The sequence below is a fragment of the Canis lupus genome, chromosome 36 (genome assembly GCF_003254725.2).
Source record: "Canis lupus dingo isolate Sandy chromosome 36, ASM325472v2, whole genome shotgun sequence".
NCBI classification, from domain to species: Eukaryota; Metazoa; Chordata; class Mammalia; order Carnivora; family Canidae; genus Canis; species Canis lupus.
In genome coordinates, this window is record NC_064278.1 from 23233846 (window position 1) to 23247993 (window position 14148).

Consider the following 14148-nt stretch of genomic DNA (forward strand, 5'->3'; position numbering starts at 1 on the left):
TACAGTTCTTGCCCTTCCACCCCATAGCTACTGCTGTCACCTTTGTCATCTCTCCTGTGTGCCCCTATATGGCTTCCTGACTGCCTTCCTCGTCTCTAATCTGTGCCCTCTTCAAACCTTTGTCATAACTTTCTAGAGTGATCTTTTAAGAGCACATATTTGGATAGTTCCTAAGTTCTCCCTGGAACTACTTGCGTCATGGGTTCTCAAAAAATTCAGAAACTTTACATCATATAAAGCCTTTTCCATTTGTCCCAGCCATTCTTTGCATATTTCATCTCTTCATGCTTATATCCCATCCATACAGGACATCTGTTAGATCCTGAGGCTTTATACTGACTTCTTCCCACAGGCCTGTGTTCTTATACTTCCATCCACTGTTCATCTAGAGAACAATATTCAAACATCTTCTTTCTAAAGTCTTTGTCAATCTTCTTTCCCTCACCTAAACCCAAACAAGGTTGACCACTCCTCTTTTGGTGTTCCCCTAAATATATAAGGTATCACTGTATACCTTATACAAATTTGTGTAATAGTATCAAACTGCTTTACTGCCTGCATTAGTTTTTGTAAGTCTATCTTCTATTGAGCTCTCAGCTCCTTAAAGATAAGGGCTGCTTTTTATTATTATTTTTTTTATGTCTCACTGAAACATGGTATTTACCAGGAGCTAAGTAATTATCTGTTGAATGAATCTACTCCAAGCCTCTATTAATACCAATAAGGGAACAAGGTCCAGAGAAAAGTTAAGTGACTTACCCAAGGCTACCCATCGAATGAGTGTCAGGATGGGGAACAGAAGCCATAGATATGGCCTGACTTTATTTTTTTTTAAAGATTTATTTATTTATTTGTTCATGATAGAGAGAGAGAGAGAGAGAGAAGGAGAAGCAGGCTCCAGGCCAGGAGCCCGACGTGGGACTCGATCCCGGGACTCCAGGATCGCGCCCTGAGCCAAAGGCAGGTGCTAAACCACTGAGCCACCCAGGGATCCCCTGGCCTGACTTTAAACTAGGGCTCTTCTCTGGGAAACAAACAAAGGGTAATAGAAGGGGAGGTGGGCTGGGGGATGGGGTGACTGGGTGATGGGCACTGAGGAGGCACTTGACGGGATGAGCACTGGGTGTTATATGATATGTTGGCAAATTGAACTCCAATAAAAAAATAAACAAGAACACCCCCAAAAAACAATAAACTAGGGCTCTTAAATATTTTCCCAGATGCTACTTCATCTGTTTGAAAAGAGAGCCCAGGGCCTAAATTTGTGGCTTGCTAACTTGATTGAACAAAGTTTTGATATAGAATATTTAAGTGACTATTTGATGGGAACATTTTCTTTTCTGATTGAGAGAAAACAGGTAGATAATTTTAAAATGATGTGTTATTTGATTTTATTCTCACCTTCTTCCCTACTATTTGCTCCTTCTACCGGATTGACTTCACCAATTAACATCTAGTTAATTTCAAAATCATACATTCAAAAATTTCAAAATCCATAAGTAGATACTAGCTAAAGACAAACTAAGTGCTACCACATTCTTCTTGTTGACAGAAGGAAAAAGAAACCCGTCTTGGATGAAGAATTTACTGTATGTATTTGATACAACAATAATCACTAGTAGGTTGAAATTGGTTTTGTTTGTTTTTGCTGTTTAAAGATATGAATAAAAAAAAAAAGAGAGAGAGTAATAAATTCTAGTCTCCCTTGGAATTAGGTTGCCAGACATGAGGGGAGTAAATTTGCATTAGGTTACTTTTTTTTTTTTCCCTAAATGACCATGAAGATAACTAGCTCATCCTTTTCATTCATTCATTCACAAATAAAACAGAACATTTAACTGGTAAATATGTTTTATTTGGAATGCTTTAATAGTTCTTAGTATATAACATTAATATGTAAAGGCCTTAAAGAGTCCATTAAAACTCTGCACAACAAGCTGTATTTTAATAATGCAGAGACTATGTGAGATGGAGGCCAATTTCTGCCGTTTAGATAACATAAGCAAAAACAATTTGCCTGAAAGAGCTGAAGCTTATAAGTAAAAGAGGTTTAAAATGCACAGGTCCTACAGATGGCAGAACTTAACAGCAGCCTCAGGAGCACAGAAAAAGAAAAGATAAAACAAATTCCCTCCAAACCCAGGCTTCTTTCAAGTCTTCTACTCAAAAGAGGATCTAGGATGCTAATGAATATTCAACTTTCAGTTTCTTCTAATAATAAATTCCATTTCTAAATCTATGAAGTAAAACAAACTTGCACTATGTTTAGTTTTTCTCAAAAGATAAAGTGGTCTTTCAGATTCCTTTAGGAGTTGATGGTACTTGACTATAAAAAGACTTGACACACCGAGTCGGGGTGAAACACTGAGTGCCATTTTGTCAATGGCAGTTCCTAACCTCCACTGGTAAGGTGAGCATTTTGCAGGCTCTTTTCTCTGGATCAGCAAAACTCGCAATATAAAGAAATCCTCTTCTGCTGGGGCAGATTTTCATTTCAAGGAGGAGGAATGAATGAGAAAGACAGGTTTTTCTCATCTTTATATTGAACATCCACAAGTCAAGACCGAGTCCTGCCATCATTCCTCATGCAAACAGAGAGGTAGGGGGTGGTTCTTTGAGTTCCATCAGACTTACCTACCGTAGTTGCTAAAATCATCTTCCAACTTAGTCTCTCTCTCTCTCTCTCTCTCTCTCTCTCTGTCAGGAAGTTGCCTGAGGCCATGAAAGCCACTCATTCATCACCTGCCACACCACAATGATTCTCTGAGCAGACATCCTGGGCTGGCATAATTTGCTTGGCAGCCCTGAGGTCAGCCTGCCTAGTGACTGAAAATCTTTTCCATCTTGAAATGTTACAAGGCATTGTCCTTTGTATACATGGATGATGTTCCTGACTCACCATCCATGGTGGTGAATCTGAAGAGCAAAATGTGACGATACAGTAGGGCTGAGCATGAAGGCTGTACATGGAAGGAAAATTTCACAAAATGACAGGAATTCTTGAAAAACTCTGCACTGTAGAAAGAGCTCTGCATTAGTCTGTACCTTAGGCTTTTAGAAGCCTGTTCCCATCCAACCCAATACCTCCAGCCTCTCTGATATTTTTCATATATTGGTCTTAGTTTCTAGGCAGATTTCTATTATCTGGAACAATTCCATACATTGACTCGTACAGGGATAAAGGAGCATTAAATAATAATCATACTCAAGCATTTTGGGAAAAATTAAGAAAGGTATGCCGATTTTAATTTTGAATTTTCTTTTTACTTGTCAGTTCGCCTCTCAGACTTCATGCCAGCAGGGAATAAAATCATCATTACCCTCTAGTTGCTCAATGGGCATACATAAAACAAAGAGGGGGCTTAACTCTGATCTAACTAAGTGGCCTGATTTCTGCTCTGAAGGATCCAGCTTCCTGTCCATTCTCCTATCAAATTCAAACCAGATAGAGCTGCCCAGACACATACATTCTGTAGGGAAAGGAGAGCAGTGAAGAAGAAAACAAAAGGAGGTCAGGGAAAGGGAGACCATCTATTTATTTCTGAAGTGGGCAAACTGGTAAGTTGTATTGGCATTTCTTTAATTCACAGCAATTACCTGCCTCCCATCCCCCCGAGAGGGGGAAGAAAACAGGCAGTTCTCTCCCACTCCAGTCAAAGCTCAGACTATATAACTATTTCCTATTTATATATATCTATCGACATTGGACCTGATACATTTTACTCTGGGGTCTGAGAATTTAGAGATGATTAACCAAGCTTTACTTTACCATACTAGCTCCATGAATAAAAAAGGAAGAATGTTATGAAGACACCATTTGTTTCTAGAATACAAGCAGGTTTAAATCTGTGAAACTGGCCCACTTTGGTAACAAGAACTGATGCTGATGGAAAGCTATGCAACTGGCCAATTTGAAAATAAAAAAAAAAAAAAAAGGATGTTACTGTGATGCGAATACTTATTGGTAGCGTGAGACCTAGTGTTGATCTGCTGATTTTCCTTTTGTTAGGTAGACCTAATTATAATTAGATATTTAATTCAACATTCATTAAACTGTCACCACAAGGACAAAAGTTACAAAGGGAGAAAACTTAGCATAGTATAGAAGAAAGTATATATTTAGATAGGGCAGGGTTAACATCCTTGCTGCTGTGTAGAATCTGTGTCTAACCCTACAGCGGTCCCCTAACCTCCCCCTGACACTATTATCTCCATCAGCAGATGATGTCCATTGGACAGGGTGGTCAGAATTGAGTGAGAGAGGGAGCAGATCCTGGAGTCAGCCTCCTGGGGTGCAAACTCATTTTCTACAACCTCAGTAGACCTTGCGCAAGTGAGTGAACCTGTTTTTGTCTCAGATTTCTCATTGTAAGATAGGGATTATGTTGAAACTTACTTCACAGGATTGTGTGAGACAATGTATGCATGAGGTCTCAGCCCAAAGCCCGGCATCTGAGACTACCTGTACCCGTTTTACCTGTGACTGCTTATTATCATTATTATTATTATTATTATTATCATCCTTATTATACCATCCAGAATGTGGTAGTGTATAATAAATAGTAGCTTTATTCCTCTCTTTTAAATTCCCTGTTTGTCTCTCTTCTAAGAATTTTACATGTGCTTTGGGGATATGACTCCCAAGCAGACTCAGAACCCAGTGGGAGGCAGGCTTTGCCTATATACTTTCTTAAAAGACTTGACATAATAATCATCCCTGCAAAGGGCTAATTGCAGAAGCATCTCAAGACTGTTCTACTCAGATGGTGCCTCAGCACCCGGTGGGGCTTTAGGGTGAAAAGTAAAGCAACTGGCCCTTTTCTTTTATTCTTTGGCTTATACTTTGCTCTGCCTACTTACACTCCAAGGATGGGTTCTCCTTGGAAGTTCACAAGAGAAATATTGTCTACTACCTCTCTCGTGTCCTCATAAATTGGTTTATCACGGAATATGTGTGTTGTTGTCATTAATAGGTAGATTGAGGCAGAGGCAGAGCCTTTGAGTGATTTACCAAGTGTTAGAGCTCTAGGCTAAATCTCCGGTCTCTCTCCAGGGTCCACTCTATAAGGTCATGTGGGCCCTTAGGTCCCTTCTGCTCCAGTGACTCTGAATATCAGCTTATTCTCTTTTTCCTTAGTGAAAAACAGGACCCAAAGCCTGCCCAACAGTCCATAATGAGAAAATGTAGTGGTGTTAGCAGCAGTGTGATTAGGTGCCTTGCGATTACATAGTGGGCAGGGACAATATCATTCCCAAAATTAAACCACTGAAACTTATATATATGCCATTTATATTATGCCTCTATTCACACAGGCAAACATAATGTCTATTTGGGGAGGAGGGACCTGTTTCTTTAAATAACTTCCATTTTTATTAACTCATAGGTGTAGCATTGACCACTGTAATTTGATCGTCTCAGTAAGCTGGATGGCTAAAACACAAATTCAGTTGTTAAAATCATAACATGGACTCTACTCTTTTCATAGAATGCTCTCCTTCGGCAATAAGTTCACCTCATTAAAAAACTGAGAATGAAAGCATGACATTGTGATTAACCCCATGTTATCTTTACAGTAGCAGAAGCAAGCCCACAGTAAATTTCACCCCGTAAAAGTGCTAATATTTAGTAATTGGGGAAAAAAGTACAGAACAAAAGTACACCATAAGGTCTTTGGACAATGTTTTTTACAGAAAAAAAAAGTGTACCATAAAAAGTCTTTTGGAATTACAATCTATTATTTCATGGTCCAGATGGACTTGTTGCATTATGTTAATTATTAACAAAGTAACAAAATATTAAACTGAAAATGCGTTAGCTCTAATTGCAAGTTGTATGTCTAAAGTGCTTATGGAAGGTTTCTGGCAACCCAAATCATTAGATATTTTACTCCTCAGTGTCTTTTTTAATTGATAGCAGGCTCTAATGGCTTCCCCAAAATCCCTACAACTTTATATTAAGCATATTATAAGTGAACACTGAGAATTTTCATATGGGAAAACTGTCTATTCCAGTCTAGTTGGGGATTCTGAAACCTAGGTCTTTGCAGTGAGCTTTATTTATTCAACACACCATAAAAAGTTACTGTTAGAAGGGAAGACAAAGGAAATAACTTGTCTGGGATTCAATTAAACTTCTCTAAAATATTAGTATTGCTTTCAATTATGATAAAAATGAATTACTTGCTATCAGTGGGAATGAAAACCTGGTTTGAGGCAAGAAACATTTTCTTTAAACTATAATAAAGTGCTCGCTTCGGCAGCACATATACTAAACTATAATAAACACTGAAATATAACAAAATTGCCTTCAGAAATTATACATAAAAGAGAATGTTAACGTACCTGAAAAAGACACCATTCTATTAATTTTATTCTGTTTGCTGAACATTTCAAATATTTTTTATTTAAATATTTTTTCTTTACCCAAAGCTACCAGCAACAATAGTATCCTTGAAATTTCTTTTTTACAAATCCATCATGAATACATTTTATTAAATATCCACATATATTTCTGAACTATAATTCCATAAGAATTTTTATTAGGAATCCTTTTTTTTTTTTTAGATTATCAAATGGAAAATATCCTCTTAACATTGATGATAATTCTACAAGAATCTGGGTGGTTCAGTTTTCATGCATATAAACAAGAACAATCGCTAAAAATATTTGAAAACACTCCCAAAGGTAACATAGTCTGGAGAGTGCACAGACACCCCAGTGTCAGAAAAGGCAATTCTGTTCTTGCTATTTTTAACAAGACATTAAGTTTAACTGGTTCTCTCTAAATTTCAACTACCATGAATATATTTTTAAAGAGTTCCTACATTTTTCTATAGCATCTGTTAGCCCATCTTAGGTATTACTAGGGTGACCACGTAATTTGGTATCTAAAAACGAGGACAGTTTTGAGAATGAAAGGGGAGGCTATTAATAGGCATAGCTTGGGACCGTCCCAAGCAAACGGGGATAAATGGTCACCTTAGTTACACCTATCTTCCTTTGTAACCTTCCTGCTTCCATGAAGATAAAAATGTGCATGCCTAGCAGTTCCCTTCTCCAAACTACAATGTCTACTTCCAGGACCATAAGTAATGATGGCAAAGAGAAGAGTGGGAGCAAAACAACCAGACAGATTTCTTCCAACTTTGAAAAGGAAAAGCAGGCAAAAAGAAAAGACCAAAAGAAAATAAGATCAGTTACCAGAATAGAGCATAAATGAAAAACATTCCACCCTGCTGTTCCAGTAACTTGCTTTTTCTTGCTTTCCTTTGAGCCCTTAGCCTACTAATACAGGTTAGTAGTTTGTTGGAATTAATTTGTTATTGTTATTAGGCAGCTCTAATTTCAGCTTAATTTGGCAGTCACACAAATAAACTAAATAAATATTAGAATAAGCAGTGGTTAATTCCATCAGGTTTCATTTGTGAGCAGTACTCAAAGCTGTTGTAAAGGGTCCAGTGCTCTCAAATGGCAGCTGTGCTCATTAAGTCATCGTTAACTCACCCACATACACTATAGAGTACCTACTTTTTTTGCGTATGTTACAGCAGGGAAGAGATTATTCACCACTGCTGGTTTCTAGTCTTCTTTGTGTCTGCCTATATCTAATGTTCTAAGCATAAGTCACAGAAAATAATATGCTGACATATGACTCGAGCCAGCTATGGCACTTGGCCTAAGGTTGACTCAGTTACTAAAACCACCATCACTGCTGTAAGCCCATTGTGAGCTGGTGTTATTTTTGACAATAGTATTTTTGAAGCTAGTTCAGATAATGGGGAGACATAATGCCAAAAGAAAAAAAAAAAAGCTTGTGTTAAGTAGGATTCTCATTTCAGGACAGCAGTATCTTATACAAACCATGAAACGAAGCCACTCTCTCAGGTGACATAGGTGAACTCTTGTTATAAGTAAGACATGACTAGCAGACTTTGCAGATCTCAATGTGATAAAGTATATTTCATTAAGTATAAAATGAACGTCAGTGAGAAATAATAACACAATTTTTTTCTTCATTTAATATTAATCATTGAGACCTCACACTGTCAAAAATGAAAACTATGATTTAAAACATGTTACTAAAACCGAAAAAAAATATATTTCACTAAAACTTGAGTGTAGGAGGATTCAGAGGAAAAATGATCCTTTAAGTATCTTATCTTTTCATCACTGCCTCCAAAATAGAGAATTTGGCTTCCTATGTGAAATGGCTTTCTTTGGCCTTCTTAATTTAAATCTTAGGGCCTCAAGGGGGATTCTGTGGTTGTTCAACAGCAATACCAACCTTCTCCTCTTATTTCTTCCCCCCAAAATCTTAATAACTACATTTCCTGTATGCTCTTGTGGCTAGGGTTCTAGATATGATTTTGGTTCCACCAATTATGAATGCTAAATTAGGTCACATGCAAAGAGACCCAGGGCTTAAGGCATCTGGTTGTGATGCTACACGTGATCACAGAGGGGCAAGTTGGTGATGCTTCTCAATTGTGGCTGTAACAGCAGCTCCTTGTCAAAGCCACATTCTGTGGTAGGGCTTAGAGTCATATTCGGAAAGTCAAGCTAAAGGTAATTTGATTTCTCAGCTATCCCAAATATTCTGGAAGTCTTTCAATATGCTCTAATAGACCCCTTTCTTATTGAATTAGCTAATATGAATTTATTCCCTGCAGTTGACCCCTGACCAAGGCATCATCCCTTAAAGTGAGAACTCAAAATTAAAAAAAATATGGAACATAAATTTCTCCTAAGAAATAGAATTTTCGTCTTCCCACCATGGCCTACTTTTTATTTTTCTTCAGTAGTATAGCAAATTCTTAGTATACCAGGCAGCTCCCTCTCCTACCTCTCTATACCTTCTATTGCTGCTATATGGAAAACAAAAGGATTCAAGTTGGTATGTTCCGGAAGGGTGATCTGGCCATTCTTCCAACATAGGCCATACAATTTACCTTCATTTGGAGACTTGGTTATGGTCTTGTGTGATGAAAACAAAAATTTCCCACCTGGATTTTTACTCTGAAGTGATACTTAAGGTTCAGGTTGATATGTGAAGTTTCTATACAGAGTAAACAATTCAAGGAATGGTGTCAATGTGTACGCAAGAAAGGTAAGAGATTCCATAGTGTACAACTAAGGCTGTGAAGGAGAGGATTAAAATCTACTTCTCTAAGGGCACATTGATGAGTTTGAAGTAGAAAATAACCAGTGAGTTCCTAGGATCAGAAATACATGCATTTGTGACTTAATAGAAACTATACAGAACATAAAACATTTGAACAACTGTTTTCAGAGCAAAGATTTATAGTTTAGAAGTGAATTTATTATAAAGACCTCATGGAACCACTTTATTCTCTTTTAATTTGCATAAACCAAATTCTTTAAATCTCTTAGTGATTCAAGTTATTAATATCTGTATTAAATTTCTATTGCTGCATAACAAATTACCAAATAAACTTACTGGCTTAGAACAGCATCCATTTAATATTACATCATTCTGTAGGTCAGAAGTCTGAGTGGGCTTTACTAGGCTCTCTGCTTAGGGTCTGATAAGGCTGAAATTAGGGTGTTGAACAGGCTGGACTTTGATCCAGGGGATCTCAGTTCTGCTCTCTGGACCTCTGGTTCTACTCCCTGAGTCATCCTTCCTTTTATACAATAGTAACATGTTTGCAGCCATCCAGTTATATTAGCCTGCTTCCTATAAATAGAATTTTGGGGTCCATGAGCCTCCTTTCACCTTGTACTCTTTTTGTTCCTTTCAGTCCTAATTGGTAGTGTTTCTGTTGATATAATTTTCTTAAAATTTTTGTCTTTTTTTTTTTTAAAGATTTTATTTACTTATTTGAGAGAAAGAGGGTGAGCATGAACAGGAGGAGGGGCAGAGGAAGAGAAAGAGTCAGAGGGAGAGAAGCAGACTCCCCACTGAGTTCAGAGTCAAAGCAGAGCTGTGTATAGGCCATGCGGGTCCTGACACGTGGCTCGATCCCAGGACCCTGAGATCATAACCTGAGCCAAAGTCAGATGCTTAACCAACTGAGCCACCCAGGCATCCCCAAATTTTTGTGTCTTTTATGGATAATACAACAGTGCTCTGCATTAGAGCCATATCCACAAATCTTCTTGAGATAATTCCTTTTTTGTCTTTGGCTCCTGTTGAGATAGGTGAGGGCAACACAAATTCCTGGAAGCTCTCTAATTTAATTGTGAAGAGCTATGAGGCACAATTTTACATTTTTATGATGGAACACTGATCATTTGATCTTTTAAAGGTTTCAGCAAAAAGTTATACAGCCACCCTTGGCTTTTTTCTTCTCTCCCTTTTCTTTCTAGTTCTTTTCTTTCAGAGGTCTCTTAGTTTTTTTGTCATCTGAATAGATTGAGAATTTCCCAAATTTTCATTCGTTTCCTTTTTGTTTAACAGTTCTTCCTTCAATTTATATCTCTCCTCTTGCACTTGACTCTAAGTAGCAAGAAACAGGTCATATGTTTAACACTTTACTTGAAAACCCCCTTAGCTAGATATCCCAGCTCATCTTTCCCAAGTTCAGTATTCCACATAACTAAAAGATAAATTCCATTGAGTTTTGCCACTGTGTCACAAAGCTTCCCATTCTTCTGTTTCTTAGGAAAATGCTTCTCACTTCCTACTAAGCCCCAACCAGCAGCATCTTTAATGTTCATATTTCTGAGAGTTTGTTCAAGGCGATCTAAGATTTTTCTATTATACTCCTCAATTTTCTTCCAGCCTCTATCCACTCCCTTCTCCACAGCTGTTCTTATTTAATTACTTGTTGTGACAGCACCCCACATCCAGGCACCTAATCTATCTCTTTAGAAAGACCCAATTTCCCTTGGTTCTTGTTCTTTTCTTGCTTCTTATGTTTTTAACACCACAAGTCTTATATTTTTATTGTGGATTTATAGTGCACCATCTTAAAAGGCATCGTAACACTTTACCACAATTCAGTAGTGGCCAATATCTACTATATAGATGTAGGTATTGCTTTGACTGTATTTTACAAATAAGATGCACTCACTGCCTTAGCACCTATGATTGAATATGCATATAGCTTAATATGATGTCAATGACTGCAAATGCAAAGTTATCTGTACCCTTCACAGTTATCTCCCAAAAGTCAGTAAATTCACCCTTGAAATTAAGCGTCTATTAGTCTTTTGGGTTCTTCCCATCCATCTCTCCTCAGTCACTCCATCTGAGCTTCTCATACAACTGATGCATAGATATCTTTGTGGCAGTCATTCAGAAGTCCTATGGATAGAAGCTACATCCCAATACCATTTTATTTTACACTTTAATGTAGTTTGGGAACATTGGCATATTTCATGAGATAGATATGAAGTATATGTGATGTTCATGTCTTACAGTTAAGGAAAAAATAGTATTTTTGCTTCAGAGGCCCTTTTCTTTCTTGGTTTGAACTTCATGATCTAAGTTGAAGTGTTCTGATACAAAAAATTCAATACACACAAAAGTCTTTGAAAAGATTAATTCAACTTTTCACAATATGAAAAAGTAAAAATAATCTTCACTAGAGTTCAAGCATTGAAAATGTCAGTCCAAAGAAAGAATCTTGACAAACTTCCAACTTAGTGAAAAGAAAGATTTATAACATAGTTGCCATGGTAACTGCAGTGTACCCTATTGCAAGCTAGTTTATGGTTAGTAAAGTGGTTCTGTCTTAGGTTCTTTAGGATGAAAGACATTCTATAAATACAAAGTTTTGAGAACTCAAAAATAATATTAGTAAATCTTGACATGCTTTCAGGAAGATATCTTAAAAACATAGCCAAACCTAAAATCCATATAAATGAGTTTGTTTTCTTGATATGCCTGAAATTACTCAGCTGCCTCTTCAGCCATGGGTCTTTCTGGCGCTTTAGATCATGTGCTGTATAGTCTGCATCCTTCTTCACCATGGTGAGAGATACCAGCTTAGGCAGGATATGGATTGGGTTTTCCTATGAATGAGGCTAGTAGATCTTAGGTTATGGAGCTCACCATGGAATTTTCCTTATTCCCATCATGGAATAGTTCAAATGTACTTTGGTTTTAAGTGTCCCAAACATGGTAAGGCCTTTGCTTGATATATGTATCAGTACATGTGTTTGAATATGTCAAAAATTAAGTCCATTTACAAGATACATAATCCACAATATTCTAGTATGTGTTTATTAAAAGATAAAATCTATATGTCTGAGGGTGTGTGGGACTGTGCACATGATGAATCAAAAGCATGAATCATATACATTATTATGGTTTTAAATTTGGATTCTGAAAAAAACATAAAGTTATAATAACTACCATAAGTTCCTTGTAATTAAGGCTTTGTCTACATAACAACAAATTCTGACATCTTCTAAGACCTATTTGTTTGGCACTTTGAAACATTAAAATGCATTAAAATAAATGCACATCCTTTTCAGAAGAATTTACTAAAATTCCTGTGGTTTAGAAACTTTATTTATTTATAACTTAAATTCAATTTAGTTAACATATATTGTATTATAAAAAACTATTAGTTTCAGGGATAGAATTTAGTGATTCATCAGTTGCATATAACACCTGGAAATTTTTTTTTTTTAAAAAAGCATTTTGTACTCATTCTTTTTAATTAATTAGGGGGACAGCTTGCTATAAGTAATAGATTTTTATATTAAATGCTTTAGATATATGCAGTGTAAAGAAGAAAATGATTCTTGAGGACACTTATTGTAAAGAGTTCCAAAATACGTGAGGAATCATTGCTCAATCCATATACAGGGAAAGCATCCTATTTGACAAAAGGTAGAAAAATAAATGAGTAAATGAACATTTTAATAATTGTATTGATAAACAGTGTGTGTGTGTGTGTGTGTGTGTGTGTGTGTGTGTGTGTATTTTAACAGATAGCAGAACACTTCTGCAGGAATGAATAAGTATTTAGACCTTTTTGAGTAACAGATGGTATTTGACTTTTTCAACAGACGGCCTTGCTGTTATACCTCTATCTTCTACAGAATCTCTTGAGTGATCTAATTATTGGTACACTTTTTGGTTCAAATTTTTGGTTCAAAACATACCCACTGTATGGGTTTAGAAACGGAAGTTCCAGGAAGGCTAAGGGACTTGCTCAAAACTAGGCTGTTTGAGTTTCAAAGCTGAGATTCACCCAGATTTTCTGATTCAAAAACTTGAGATATTCACTCCCTTATAAAATTTAGTGCCAAACTCATGTAGATGGAAAGTATTTGACCATGAGAATTAACAGAAACAAAGTGAGAATACCTCATAAACTTGTATCACATATTGTCATATCAAAGAAAGAACAGCCAAATGTTTCATTTCAACTAATTGCCAAAGTTTCTCAGTCACAGCTAAATTAATGGACAAAACTTAGAGAAACTCTCTTCAAATTTCCTTACTTAATATTTTTCCCAAATAATTTAAACACAAATACTCTTTATAGTTTTATATGGAACTATTTTTCTCCCTGAGTTTTATGTCTGTCAAGATACCTCTATTAAAGGAGACTCTACATTATATAATGCTAAAAATGTTAAATGCAAACCTAAGTCAAAACAACTCTAAATGGGAGCTGAGTCTTCATCTGTGTCAGTCTTCTAGCTCAGACTAGATTTAGGGGTCTGCCTTGCTGTATGGCCCAACCATCATCGCTAGTGAATGTTTACAAATAAAAGAGTTGTAGGATAACAAACCCAATTTGAATTCTAATAAAACAAACTAACTCCAGTATATTGGGAACTAAAGATACCATTCAAAAACTATACAACAGTTCTTTAAAATATCATTTTAATATGCAATTAAATAAGGGGGGGGTTTAGCACTTCAACTGAAAAACTCTAAAGTGTAAATTGGACACTGACAAGTTTGACAGTATTAAATTACTTCTGAAAGCAAGTCAACCAGAGGAAATCTAATAATATTCTCATCAAAAGAGAGTATTGCTTACTTTCCTAAGGTGGGTACTCCAAATGAGAAAATGTTTATCTAAATATGTAAGTCTGGGGAGCTGATCATGTATCCATTTCTATATTTTTTGGATCAAATATTTTATCTCTCAAATCTTTGAGGAGGTATATACCTTTATATTGAAAGAATAATGAAATCCCTTCTGGTGGATCTATAGA

The 14148-nt window shown here is 36.4% G+C and overlaps 1 protein-coding gene and 1 long non-coding RNA gene across 23 annotated transcripts in view; one reads left to right on the forward strand and one right to left on the reverse strand.

The window, feature by feature from the left end:
- Window positions 1-14148, reverse strand: part of ZNF385B (zinc finger protein 385B) — a 382539-nt gene that overhangs the window by 135385 nt on the left and 233006 nt on the right. The window lies entirely within an intron of this gene.
- LOC112668194 (uncharacterized) overlaps window positions 1056-14148 on the forward strand; it is a 32267-nt gene continuing 19174 nt past the window's right edge. For 3 of the 12 annotated variants that reach the window (XR_007408590.1, XR_007408589.1, XR_004803274.2), the window contains exons 1-3: window positions 1059-2599; window positions 2705-3558; window positions 4219-4333. This is a non-coding gene — a long non-coding RNA (uncharacterized LOC112668194). Of the gene's footprint in view, window positions 2600-2704; window positions 3559-4218; window positions 4334-12687; window positions 12806-14148 lie in introns of all 12 variants that reach the window. The other 9 variants (XR_007408584.1, XR_007408586.1, XR_007408591.1 and 6 more) reach the window with 7 other exon arrangements.